This window comes from Theropithecus gelada, chromosome 3, assembly GCF_003255815.1.
Source record: "Theropithecus gelada isolate Dixy chromosome 3, Tgel_1.0, whole genome shotgun sequence".
Taxonomy (NCBI): domain Eukaryota; kingdom Metazoa; phylum Chordata; class Mammalia; order Primates; family Cercopithecidae; genus Theropithecus; species Theropithecus gelada.
In genome coordinates this window covers 82,336,794-82,351,223 of record NC_037670.1, presented here as the reverse complement: position 1 = coordinate 82,351,223, position 14,430 = coordinate 82,336,794, and the positions used below count along the sequence as shown (strand labels likewise).

At 45.2% G+C, this 14,430-nt stretch overlaps 1 protein-coding gene across 4 annotated transcripts in view; it reads right to left on the bottom strand.

Annotated features, from left to right (window-relative positions):
- The window catches only part of NOD1 (nucleotide binding oligomerization domain containing 1), a 49,973-nt gene that overhangs the window by 31,353 nt on the left and 4,190 nt on the right, over nucleotides 1–14,430 (bottom strand). The window contains exon 2 of one of the 4 annotated variants that reach the window (XM_025380465.1): nucleotides 2,785–2,868. The exons of the other annotated variants lie outside the window; for them this stretch is intronic. The gene's annotated coding sequence lies outside the window, so the exon portion shown is untranslated. The remainder of the gene's footprint in view (nucleotides 1–2,784; nucleotides 2,869–14,430) is intronic. 4 annotated transcript variants of the gene reach the window in all.

Genomic DNA, 14,430 nt, shown 5'->3' with positions numbered 1-14,430 from the left:
AATAAAAGGTCTGCAGAGCCTCCAGGAGAAGATTCAGGGAAGCTGCTCTGGTGAAAAGGAAGCAGGGATTGCAGGATGGCGGATCTTCAAAGGGAAAAAGAAGACCACAGAGCAGTTCTGATGAATTGAAATATGACACAGCTTCCCAGTAATTTAAAACTTTTTAGTAGCCACATTAATAAAAGTAAAAATGGACAGGTGATATATCAATTTCAATGATATATTTTAATTCTAATACACTCAAAATCTTTCAGTATACCATCCATACAAAATTTATGTCATCCATACAAAATTTATGTCATCCATACAAAATTTTTGTATTGATTATTATTATTATTTTGACATGAAGTCTCACTCACTCTGTTGCCCAGGCTGGAGTGCAGTGGTGTGATCTCGGCTCACTGCAACCTCCACCTCCCAGGTTCAAGCAATTCTCCTGCCTCAGCCTCCCAAGTAGCTGGGATTACAGGTGCACACCCCCACACCTGGCTAATTTTTGTATTTTTAGTAGAGACAGGGTTTCATCATATTGCCCAGGCTGGTCTTGAACTCCTGGCCTCAAGTGATCCTCCCACCTCGGCCTCCCAGAGTGCTGGGATTACAGGTGAGAGCCACTGCACCCAGCCCATCAACACAAAATTTATTAATGAGATAGTTTACATTCTTTTTCTTCATACTAAGGCTTGGAAACCTGGCATGTGTTTTAACCTCACATCTCAATTTGGATCAACCACATTTCCAGTGCTCAAGAGCCACATGCAGCCAAGGGCTACTTAAGTGGACAGCACCACTCCAGGGCAATCACTAAAAGCTAGGGTGGTGAGACGTCAGAGTTCCTGCCTGCTGTCCTTCCATTTAAAATACTGATGCCAGGAATGACCTTTGTTGTTGTTGTTGCTGTTGTTGAGATGGAGTCTTGCTCTGTCGCCCAGGCTGGGGTGCAGTGGCACGATCTCGGCCCACTGCAAGCTCCGCCTCCCGGGTTCACGCCATTCTCCTGCCTCAGCCTCCCCAGTAACTGGGACTACAGGTGCCCGCCATTTTTTTTTTTTTTTGCTAATTTTTTGTATTTTTAGTAGAGATGGGGTTTCACCGTGTTAGCCAGGATGGTCTTGATCTGACCTCATGATCTACCCACCTCGGCCTCCCAAAGTGCTGGGATTACAGGCGTGAGCCACCGCGCCCGGCCAGGAATGATTTTAATTGGCTTTTCAGATCAGTTTCATCGGCAACTCAGTGAAACAGAGGTTAAAGACGTGAGGTCACTGAAAATTCTGCAAACTCAGGAAGAAAATACATACTGGACCTACTGGTTTATACTCAATGTAAAATTCCCTTCACTGCTGCATGCAATTTGGCAGCTTTGCATTCTTGCAAAGATCAGAGAGTAAGATACAAAAATGCTGTTGATGTTTGGTGAGTCAGGACTCTCCTATACCACTGGTGGAAATGTAAATCTGTGGAAGTCTCTGGAAAGTCCTTTGACATAGTATGTGTCAACAGACTCTGAAAACTTTCTATTTAGTAACTTCCCCTTCTAGAAACCTGCCTTTTGAAAAGAATCAGGGGTTCTGATGAGTTTTTTGTTGTTTTTTGTTTTTGCTGTTTTTTTTTTTAAAAAAACAAGGGACTTCCAGTCCTGGTTATAATAGAATAACTTGTGGCTCACACAGAGGACAACTGCCGGTGAATGGATTGACAAAGTATAGCATATCCATACAGTAGAACACAATTCAACAATAAATGCCAATGAAACCAGAATATGTCGTGAATGAAGGTCACAGATACTACTACACTGAGTAAGAGAAGCCAGGCTCAATAGAGTACATAGGGCTGGGTGCAGTGACTCACACTTGTAATCCCAGCACTTTGGGAGGCCAAGGCAGGTGGATCACTTGGGGCCAGGAGTTCGAGACCAGCCTGGCCAACATTGTGAAACCCTGTCTCCTCGAAAATACAAATATTAGCAGGGCATGGTGGCGCACACCTGTAATCCCAGCTACCAGGGAGGCTGAGGCAGGAGAACTGGTTGAATCCGGGAGGTGGAGGCTGCGGTGAGCCAAGATTGTGCCATTGCACTCCAGCCTGGGTGACAGAGTGAGACACTATCTCAGAAAAAAAGATTTCATGCATGTGATTCTGAAAATCTGATCTAGAAATCAGATCAATGGTTTCCTGAGGCAGGGGGCAGATGGGAGTGGGGGAGAAATTGACTGCAAAGAGGAATAAGGGTCATTTCTGGGGAGATAGAAATGTTTTGTGTCTTGATTGCAGTGCTTGCTCTCTCCCTTTTATACAGTCACATATGTGTGTCTGTATGTATGAATATACATATAGATACATACAACTTGTCAAAAGTCAGCAACCCATATGCTTGAAATCTGTGAATGTTATTGTATGAAATTACACTTCCATGAAATTGATTTTCTTTTAAGCAAAGGCAAAATAAAGTTTTTCCAGGTAAAAACTGAGACTTTGTTGCTACTGTATCTGCACTAAAATAAATACTAAATAGAGTTTTTCAGGTAGAAGAAAGATGATCCCAAGACAAAAACAAAAGTGATGAGCAATAGGAAGTGTTAATAATCTGGGAAACAGAAATGGGTACTGACCAAACTATACTATATTAATATCTCGTGAGGCCACCAGGACCCATCAGGAAATGATTGACCGCGAAAGGAGTCTCACCTCCTGGAGAGCAGCCAGGACTCTGTCCCTGAATCATCGGGCGGCCCCAGAGAAACCACAGATACACACACACTCAGTGTCACTTTCACCCCAGGCTCAGTGTCACTTTCACCCCAGGCTTCTTTCTTTCCTTGCCCTGTCCCAGGAAAGAGGAGATGTGCATTTCTTATAACTAAGATACTAAGATTAAAAAAAAAAAAAACATTATAAAGATGTTCTGTACATGTACCTTTCTATGTTTTAATAACTTTTTCTGTAAGTATAAAACAATACCTGCTCACTGTAGAAAACTTGGGAAATGCAAAAAAAAAAAAAAAAAAAAAATTTTAGAGGAATAAATTAAGTTCCCTATTACTCACATGCAGTAACCACTATTCTCATTTTGGAGCACTTCCTCTCAGCTTTTCTCTGCGTGCATTTGCGCCTGCACTGACTTTTTGCATGTTTGGCTTCACACCATGTTTTTGTTGTACTCTTACCATGATCTTGTGTTTCTTTGTAACTGCTAAGGCCCTCTTTTGAGCTGCAGAAGCTGGCTTCCAGATGACCTGGCTTCTAGAAAGCAGAACGCTTTGCTTTCCCTGGTTTTTCTTTCATAAAGAAGGGTAAGAACTCACCTGCCACTCTGCTGCTTTAAAGCTCTGCATCTGAGAAATTCCACATGCCAAAGAGAGGCTCAAAGATAATGGCAAACGGTCTCCCTTTCCTCGGCCCGGCCCTGCCTGCCTGAACTGCTACAGCAAACCTGGACACCTTGCCCAGCAGCCTCTGCCAGCTGCGAGTCACATGACAGTGCTCTCCCATTAGCGTGACCCACAGGATAGCTGCGACGGGGTGGGCAGGGGCAGAGAGTGGTGGGACAACTCCATGAGGTTGCAGCCTTGTTCATTCCTTCTACAGAGATCCACTGAGCACTTCCTCATGTCTGGCCCTGCGCTGTGCAAGGGCTCCAGCAGGGCCTAGTCTGATAATAGCTAACACCAAGTGTTTTACTAGGGCGTCAGCATGGATGTTAAGGCTTTATACACATGGTGAGAGGCAGGACAACATAGGGGTTACATCCGTGGTGTCTGGGATCTCTAGAGACAGCAGTGTTCAAATTCTGACTCATGAACAAATTAGAAGGAAGTTCCCGTTAAATGGACCATGTTTGTTGGTGATTTTAGGCTGTGGGGAACAGGGGCACTCTCAGGTTATGTCTGTTCATGGGACTTTATTATAAGATCACTCATTATAAGGATCATCACTTGTTAGCAAGTTAGCCATCCTTTCTGTGCCGTGATTGCCTCAAGGTAAGAGTTCCTACCGCAAAATGTTGCTGTAAGGATTAAGTGAGTTAATATGCACAAAATGCCTAGGCCAGAGCTGGCACTCAGTAATGAGCGAATCATTTACTAATTTCTATTGTCTCAATCCTTGCAACAACCCTAGATGGCAGGGGTCATTGTTACCACCAATTTACACATGAGGAAACCAAGGCACACAGAGGTCAAGTAGCTCCCTGCCCTCACAGAGTTTATAACCGGGCAGGACCGACAGACACAGAACAAGGAATCACAAGTATGGTGAACGTGTGGAAGAAGAAATGAGCAGAGAGAGACAGGGAGGTGCTGTGGCTCTCAAGAGCTTCCTTGGGCTCCAGCCAGCACGATCACAGAGGTGTCTGCTCCACTGCAGCCCTCTGTAATGGTAGGTGACAGGGAGACCTGGTTAGAGCTCCTCTCTCAGGGAGTTTAAATTTGAGCCATTTAGAGAGATGCTGAGTCCCAAAAACCCACAGTACGTGTGGGTTTGACTGCCCACAGCTGAGGCCACCAGCCACAGCTTCCTTTATTTTGTGTATCTTTATAATAAACCCCCATGAACATAGAGAGCCTAGTGCGCCCCTGTTCTCTGCAGCCTAAAAAACACTAGCAAACCTGATCCATTTAGCAGGAGCTTCATGCCGTGCAGAATCACCCAGCAGAGGTTTCCCTGCTCCAGTGTGACTATGAGTGCCTTCCTTCCAGGATGAGCAGACAAGACTGGACTCCATCCCAACTGATGGGGCCAGATCGAGAACAGAAACCTCAAGAAAGTCATTTCCCATCATCCACACTGGCCTCGTGATTTCACTCTTTTTTTAGGCACCCAATCGTTGGGAATCATTATTTGCTCTTTTGTTTAATGTTTATATTTCAAAATAAATAACACAGCTTTCCACAAACTGGTGTTGCAACAGTAGCAGCTAAGATTCCTAACAGATCTAAGCTCTGTTGTAAAACATTCTTTAGCGATGTAGCAGATGCTATCTTAAGAGTTACAACCCAGTGTTCTTCACCAGTGAGCTCTGTGTAGTCAGGCCATTCTGTAAGTTTTTCTACTGTGATACTTTCTATATAGGTTGGAAACAAATACAAGCAGAAGCAAAACCAAGGCCAGCTTTGCTGGCATCCAGGTCATATGGAACCTGGCCCAGTGCCATGCCATCCTCCTCTGCTCCTGTCCTGACCCTCCCTCCTCAAGCTCTAACCACTTCTTGAAGTGAGTTCCCAAACAGCTCTGCTCTCTGCCACCTTGGCGGCCACAGGAAAAGGCCAGTGATTTTATGTACACAGAAAGGACTGGCTTCTAGGATATAACTTTATGGGTCATAGGAGAGTTTTCAAAGACTTTTCCACCCCTTCCTTGAAAACCAGCACAGTGGTAGAAGTATTCTGCTCATCAAACAGTTCAGGTTATTCTCCTAGACACCTGGTAAGATTACACTTCCCTACCCCCTTGAAGTTACAGGCTTTAACTCACGAATCATGAGCAGAAGTGGAATGCGTTGCTTTGGGTAGGAGGCTTTTAGGCATCACTGCATAATTTATCAATGTGAAATTTTTTTTTTTTTTTTTTTGCTTCTGGCACTATGATTAGCACAAGACGGGGGCAGCTCCATCAGCTCAGGCCCACAAATAACCACAATGAGTAGCTCTTGCCAACTCGCAATGGACATAAGATATGAGGAAGAAATCAACCTTGATTGTTTGATAGCCAGGCATGGTGGTGCATGCCTATGGCCCTAACGACTCAGGAGGCCGAGGCAGGAGGATCACTTGAGCCCAGAAGTTCAGAGTTCAAGGCTACAGTGAGCTATGATCACACCACTGTACTCCAGCCTGGGTGACAAGTGAGACCTCTGTTTCTTAAAAAACAAACAAAACAAAAAACCTTGGTTGTTTGAGCCCACTACAGTAAAGGACCCCTCTTAGTACAGAAAAGTCACTACAACCTTTTTTCAGATACTATAAATGTTTATGGAATTAAAATTTAAGATAAAATATAACACCATTCCCTGTCTACCTCAGACTTAGCAGTCATCTACATAGGGAGATACTACTTCACTAGGAAGAAAAATAGGCAGAACATGCACCCTCTTTGTTTGTCCTGAGGTTACATCATTCACCTTCTCCCAACTCGTGTTGGGTCCCTGGTCCCGACACCTCACTCCACCCCTCGCTTGGCCCCACAGAACCACAGCCATCATCTCTGTTAGAATTATTGGGTGGGTACCCATAAAAGCCAAGCAGACCAGTGATGAAAAAGAACATGGTGGAGCTGTATGTACTGACATAGAAAGATCCACAAGACATCCTGTCAATTGAAAAATGCAAGTTGTAGAAAGAAATACAAAGTATAATAACATCTATATGGCTTGCCCACATCCCCTGCCCTCCAAATACACAAAGCACTCCACATTTTCCATAGGCATACGTCCGTGAATGTAAACGCCAAGAAAACTACCTGTGAGAAGATACACGGTGTGAGAATAAAAATTACTTCTGGAAAGGTAGAGGACACCAGGAGTAGGGTAGTACTTTTATTCATAATGTTTTATAAGAAGGCTATACACTTGCATGATTAAAATATTTTAGAGCCTTTTCCTCATGAGGGCATCTCAGGACATCTCGAGGCAGGCCAGCACAACATTCTCAGCGACTGCCTTCTTTTGAGGAACTGTGACTTTCAACTCAAAGGGCCCATCTGCCCTAGAGAAAAAATGCTCGGTCTCATTAAACTAAACGATGGTTCATTAAGACCAAACAAACTCAGATGAGATGTTAAGACTTTCTGTGCACCTGTACATAAATAAAAAGCTCTTCCTGTTGGCAAAAGTATCACAGTAAATCTGATGGGATTGTGGGTAGGAACAGTTTTTTGTTGTTGTTGTTATTTTTGTTTGTTTGTTTTGAGATGGAGTTTCACTCTTATCACCCAGGCTGGAATGCAATGGCGCGATCTTGGCTCACTGCAACCTCCGCCTCATGAGTTCAAGTGATTCTTCTGCCTCAGCCTCCTGAGTAGCTGGGATTACAGGCACCTGCCACCACACCTGGCTAATTTTTGTATTTTTAGTAGAGACGGGGTTTCACCACGTTGGCCAGGCTGGTCTTGAACTCCTGACCTCAGGTGATCCACCTGCCTCGACCTCCCAAAGTGCTGGGATTACAGGAGTGAGCCACCGCTCCCAGCCTGTATTTTGTTTTAAATTTAGTAGAAGGCCATCAACTTAGGGTGTTACCATTAAGCCTAGTCAGAAATAAGGAATATAAAGTGAAAAATAATCAGTCCCCACAAAAATAGTACAGAGCGAAAGTCAACAATACTGGCTTTCCAGTGGATTTTTAAAATCCCAGAGCCACAAGAAATACCATATTGAAGAAATACTCAATGATTGCCAAACGTTTCATTTCCTTTGTCTTGTATTTCCTCTTTTTTTCATATAACACATACCTCTGAACACTTTAACACATTAGCAGCTCAACTGCCTTCTGGAACATTCTGACACCAAGTGATGTTTTAATTTTGATTTCTCAGCAGCAAATGGATGATGTCCAAGGGGCCTCACATTTTCCCACCCAGTATCAGCTCCTCAACCCAAATGGTTATTATTACCAAGAAAACTGGCTCGGATTCTGTTTCCCTTTCTGTTAAAAACACATCCTATCACTAAAGTTTAACCAGCAAATGCCATCTCTGGTGAAGTCACAACCTGCTATACACAATATGGGCTTCTAAGACATTCTGCCCACCACCATCCTGGACATTAGGAATAGATAACTGATATTCATTTAATGAATGAACTAAGTTAAAGCCATCATTCCTCACGTAGGTGCCTGCCTACCTCAGAGGTGATATAACCCAGATTGCAAATGTCAATTAGAGTGGGCTCCACCAACCCCAAGCATAACTTGCACACATATATCCATGAATGTGGAGAGCACATACATCCATGAATGTGGGGACCACATCTGGATTCTCCTTTGGGAAGTGACTTCTCTTGAATATGATTCATTTTGGTGAACTTAATCCACAGGCTCCACAGTTTTACAAGTAAAGAAGATAATTATACTCTACTTGTTGACATGCACTGCTTGGATGTCCAGGGTTGTGGTGATGATGTGAACAACAGGCTTCATCATTCTGCAAGGTACCCAACAGCCAGCTGGGCAGATGAAGCCATGCCAACAGCATCTGGCAGGAGCCAGCACCGAACACATTTTACACAGCTTCGACAGAGCTGCATGGAGAACACACATGCTTGGTCAGCTCAAACAGGGTCCTACTTTTCCTGCTGCACAATCCACAACAATCTGTGTTTTGTTGTTGTCTGTTTGTTTTTCTTGCTTGGTTTACAATTTCTTAAGGAACTTAACCTGGAAAACAAGTCTGGTCATGTGTGCCTCTGCCATACCAGAATACTATAGACAGCCGACTCTGGAGAAAATTTAGCAGATGGATGAAGCTACAATTATTATTGGAGGCTTTTTAACTCCATTAACACTCATTGACTTTAAGTATCTGAAAGCACTTAATCCCTCAGAATTTGAAAGCAGATGGAAGTCAGTCCCTCTCGGTATCTCCTTTCTCCCTCCCGGCTTCCTTCCTCTCCCTACTCCCTCTTCCCTCCTTCTAGCTCCCTCTGTCTCTCATACAAAGTGCCTTATAGTGTGAGCTGCAGACACACAGACACTGCCACCCTGCCTACAAAGAAAGGAATGCAGACACAGCCAACGTCAGCATTTGGGGTGGGACCACAGTGGAATGCATACGTCCTTTCACAGCTGCCAGGGCCTTCTGGGAAGTCCAGTGCCTGCCCCCACATCTCTCAGAGCCAAACATCTTCTGGTCAGGAAACTCTGTTCAGAGTGCACAGAGAGCCAGCTCCTCCCCTCTCTGCTGAAATCCTGGGCTCCTGAGGTCAAACCGAATGTTGTCCAAGCCACCTATTTTAGAGATGAGAAAACGGAGGCCCTGGGCAGGGCCCTGAACTTGTCTGGATCAATCAAAACTAGCATCCAAGTCTCCTGGCCCCGAGACAGTTGCTTATTTTGTTTACTTCTGGCCAGAGTAGCCCCCTCAGTAGCCAAACATTTCCTCCATCCCCCCAAGCGGGGATGTCACCTGTCAGATTGGGAAAAGCGTAGGGTTCCCACCTTACTCTGTTTCTCCCCTAAGCCCATCTCTCCCTGCTGGGAGGGCCCATGGTATTCTATCCCCACCTGCTTCAGAGGGCGTGAAACCTTGTGTCCTAAGTTGATTATTTCCCTTTCACATTGCTTGGTAGTGGCAGTGAAGGGCACAGACTGTAAAGCCAGGCTATCTGGTTCCAGTCACCAGCTATGTGACTTGGACAAATAATGCTCTCTTCTGTGCTTCTGTTTTCTTCTCTGTAAGTACAGATAATAACTGCACCTACCCTATGTAGGGTACTCTGTGAGCATACAATGAGTTAATACACATATGTACGGTATTTAGAACAGCACTGGTCACATAGTAAGCACTGGCTGTGACCTACAAGAGGGCAGCCTAGGCCAGCATTTCCATCTGTCATCTTCAAGGCCAGCACTGACGACAAGGGAGAGTGTCCATCTGGTGAGTCACCATATCTCCAGCACATAGAGGGTGCTAGATAGGAACCGTCGAATGAATGAATCCGGCCCGGTACACTGCGAATAGCAGGTGCTTCATCATGTCCACTGATGTGGATTTTCATAATTCACAGGCTCGCTTAGGGAATGCCACTTACCAAGTTTATTGGTGAATAAATTCAATTTCCATCACCAATATTTTCTATTGCTCTAAGGCATTTCCCTTCGCTGCTGTCTTTAAAAGGTTAACCAGAGCCCAGCTGTCAATCTCAAAAGCATTGCCTGTGCAACTTGGTACTTAATCACCTACTGCTTGACACTTTCTTGGTTTTATGCAGGCTGTGAAAAACAAAGTTCCAAAAACACTGCACTTCATATTCATCTCTGAGGGGCCAGTGAGGAAAAATATCTTAACGAAGAAAGCCAACAGAAAACAACGGAGCCTTGAAGTGGAAACCGGTTTCCTGGAACTCCACTGTGAGAGGGCTGAAGTGTTTATGCAGAGGAAAGTGCCACCGAAGTGGCCGATCTGGAAGCTGGAGGACATCTGGATATGGCATTGAGGACTGACACAGAAAGTGTCTGGGGCTCATCAAATGAAAAGCACTCCACAAGAACAAAATATATTAGTCACCACCGAAGTGGGAGTTGAAACTGGGCCCGCAGCAAATAAACACTCTGCTGATCACTGGCCAAAATGCTTAGTCGAAGACTTTTATTCACCCCACTGAACATGTATACACAGTCAGCAAGCATCTAGGACACAAACCTGTCACAGAGCTAAGTGGGAGAGTACCCAGGGATTTATGTGTGGTGACCCTGAGTGGCATTAAGAGGTTGAGAAGATGACAGAGCCATAACCCCTAAAGTATCTGCCCCAGACACGGCACCCCCTGGGCCAGGACTGCTCTCTTCCCTCACTAAGTGAGGTCCCATGTTAAGCAGAAGGCCTGCCCCACCAGCCAAGATACACCTGGCCTGCAACACATCTGGCTCTGCAATCTCATGACCGCTTCACAGCAAGGAAGGAGAAACAGGGTCAGTGCAGATGCCTGGAAGCAGCCAGCATGCGGTGCTAAGGATGTGGGCCCCACACAGTGGAGGCTTTTCCTGTGACCTGAAAGCTCCCAATAAAGAATTTCTTTTTTCCAAACCCTGGGCCTCCCAAGTGCACGCAAATGATGACTTCAGATTTTCAAAGGTGAACAGAGCGGGAAGGCACCCGCTTTGGGACTTCTGGGTAATAGCTAGGAGGAGCAGAACAGACTAGCGTGAAAAACTGACAGCCCTTCCCATAGTCAGGGGGCCCTGACATTTGGTGCCTGCAGATTCTGAACCCCTGACCCACACATGCCCAACCTCCCTCCACTCTGCGGGGTCTTTTGTTCCTGTTTCCAAAGAGCCAGGAAGGACTGGACTCCACCCTAGTCCATCCATTGAAGTTCCGGATGAAGGATGCTGAGTGCCTAGGAGGCCCACACCCATTTACACTCATCTGTCCCAGAAAACTACGGAACAGGTGTTGTGGGCTGGGCAGACCTGGCTCCAAATCCTGCTTCTGTCTTTTTCACTTTGTTTTGAGCCTCAGTTCCCTCATCTGGAGATTGAAAACCATACTCTCCAGAATTGTTTTACACACTAAGACAAGGTTTATATAGCTTAAGAAGTAGAGATTGTTCATTATCTGAATAAACAGAGGTGGTTAATGATCTTTTTCTTGTATATTATGAATGACAGGGAAAAGTCAGGAGGGAAAATTCCTCCAAAGTTTCCCTCTGCACTTTAGAATAAAACCCCAAATCCTTACCCAGCCCAGGAGGCCCTGCTTGGCCTGAGTATGTCTCATTATTTAGCTCTGTACCCTCCTGGACTTGGGTCTTACCACACCAGCCACTCAACACACCCACCTCTGGGTCTTTGAACCCGCTGTTCCCTGCATCCAGCATGATTTCACTCTTTTTTCCATCCCAAGTCCTAGTTGAAAAGGCTCATTCCTTGAGAGGTATCCCCAGACTCTCCTAATTCTAATTCCGCTCTGATCTCCTGTCTCATGACATGCTATTGTTTTCACTTAAAGCACTTTCCACAAGTTATAATTATGTATTTACTTGTGTGCTTACTGCCCTAACCTCCCACTTATGGACTGTTGTTTATGTCCCTCCAAAGTTCACATGGTGAGGGAGGACCCCCAGTTTGATGGTGTTTACAGATAGGGCTGTTGGGAGGTGAATAGGTTTAAATGAGGTCAGGGAGGTGGAGCCCCAGTGATGGGATTAGTGCCCTTATAGCAAGAGACATGAGAGAACTGTTTCACAAACGAGGAAGAGGGTCCTCACCAAACTCCCATGCTGGCAACCAGGTCTCACACTTCCAGCCTGCAGAAGTGTGAGAGATAAATGTTTGTTGCTTAAGCCCTCCAGTCTCTGATAGTTTTAGCAACCCAAGCTGACTAGGACATCCTCTCCACCCCCCAGCCTACAAATTCCATATGGTCAGGGGCTGGGTCTGTTTCATTCATTGCTGTAATCCAAGTACTTAGTAGACTCCTGGCACCAGCAAGATTTTCTGATAATAGTTGTTGAATTAACATGTTGCAGAATTGAAGCCCCAAAATGCCAGGAGGAACCAAGAGCTACAAATAGCTTTCTAACAGCCTTCCACACCAGGGTGGGGGGCCAGCAGAGCACTTCACAACCACAGAAAGTCAGAAAAACAATTACTACCTCATTATCAGGAATGCTAAAGCAGCCACACCTCACTCAACAGAGAATTTGCCTTTCTGGGCCCCCAAATTACACTTACCCAGACCTCAGGGAAGATTGCCAGAACTCAAGAAGAGGCCAAAGCCACTGGGGTAACGGAGAGGGAGGATGAGTAAGGAATGCCAAAAAAGGTGGTGTACTTAGAACAGACCACTGTACCTTCGATGTAATATTGTTTTCAATACTGTTGTTGTCCACCTGAGTCTCAACCTGGGATCTCCTAGGCCTGGTTTCTGTCTTCCAAATACCCCCCACATCTGTCTGGGTGAAGGCATGTTTTATGACACAAAGACTAACAATCTCAGTGCATCAAGATGACATTTATCTCAAAACTAACATTGTAACCCACTCTAATAATGTTAGTCAATACCAGTGTCAGATTTTTTTTTTCAGTTGATATTAGATTAACCAGCCTAAGCAATGGATGAGGTTTAAGGTTATCTGGAAGTGGGAGGAGGTGACAGGAGGAGTGAGCCTCCACTTTCACTTCCTAAGTAAGCTGCTCTTTGGAAGCAGGGGCTCTGTTTTCCAGAAATACGGCCCTACACAGAGCATAAGCACATCTGACTATTAATGGCAGGTGGTGGGCTTTAGGAGGTAGGTAGAATAAGCAGGGGCTGGGGTACTCACTGAGCAGCTGGGGCAGTGGTTAAGAACAGGGACTCTGCTTCAAGTCCTGGGATAGACTTTGGGCTAGTTATTTAATCTTGTTGAGCCTCAGTTGTCTCCTCTATAAAACAGGGCAAATGATAACCACTGCACAGGGTCACTGGGAAGATAAAATACGCTAAAAAACAAACAACAAAAACCCTAAACTCTTAGAACAGTGTGGGACACAGGAAGTCTATGTAAATGCTATTCTTATTTAGGGTCTACCAGATCAGGCCTGTCATCATTTCATGTAATCAAACCAAGCCTCAAAGCAATCTTTCCAGATAGGTAGAGTTAGCCCATTGTACAGATTCAAAAGCCAAGGCTCAAGAGGATTAAAAACCTTATCTGAAGTCACACAGCTAGGAGAAGGAAAGACCAGCCCTGGAACCAAACTAATCATCATACTCTATCACCATAATCATGACTTACTAGAAGGTGAGTGATGTGCTAAGCACTTTACATAGATTAGCTCATCAAATACTGAAAACTACCCAACAAGAAAGGCGTTATTGTAACTCTTTTACAAAAGAGGACACAGAACTGGAGTGGTTAAGTATGTTGGCGAAGGTCACACAGTTAGTTAAGGCAGCGATCCCCAACCTTTTTGGCACGAGGAACTGGTTTTGTGGAAGACAATTTTTCCACAGATGGTGGGCGAGTGGGGGTATGCAGGAGATGGTTTCAGGATGAAACTGTTCCACCTCAGATCATCAGGCATTAGATTCTGATAAGGAATGCGCAGCCTAGATCCCTCCCACGTGCAGTTCACAGTACGGTTCCCCTCGTATGAGAATCTGATGCCGCCGCTGATCTGGCAGGAGGCAGAGCTCAGAGGGTAATGCTAGCTCACTGCTGCTCACCTCCTGCTGTGTGGCCCAGTTCCTAACAGGCCACCAACTGGTGCTGGTCCATGGCCTAGGGATTGGGGACCCCTGAATTAAGGAATAAAATAGGAACTTGATCCTGGTTCTGACTCCAAAACCCATTGTTTCTTCCATTTCAGCCCCACATGTCTGGTATACGTTATAGATCCAACATCTCTATTTGAAATCATCAACATGCCTGTTTTCATATTAAGTATGAAACACTAGGCCGGGCACGGTGGCTCACGCCTGTAATCCCAGCACTTTGGGAGGCTGAGGCGGGTGGATCACGAGGTCAGGAGATCGAGACCATCCTGGCTAACATGGTGAAACCCCGTCTCTACTAAAAATACAAAAAAAATTAGCCTGGCATGGTGGCGCGTGCCTGTAGTCCCAGCTAGTCAGGAGGCTGAGGCAGGGGAATGGCGTGAATGCGGGAGGCAAAGCTTGCAGTGAGCCAAGATGGCGCCACTGCACTCCAGCCTGGGTGACAGAGCGAGACTCTGTCTCAAAAAAAAAAAAGAATAAACACTAGCTTTGTTTTTTTTTTTTTTTTTTTTTTTTTTT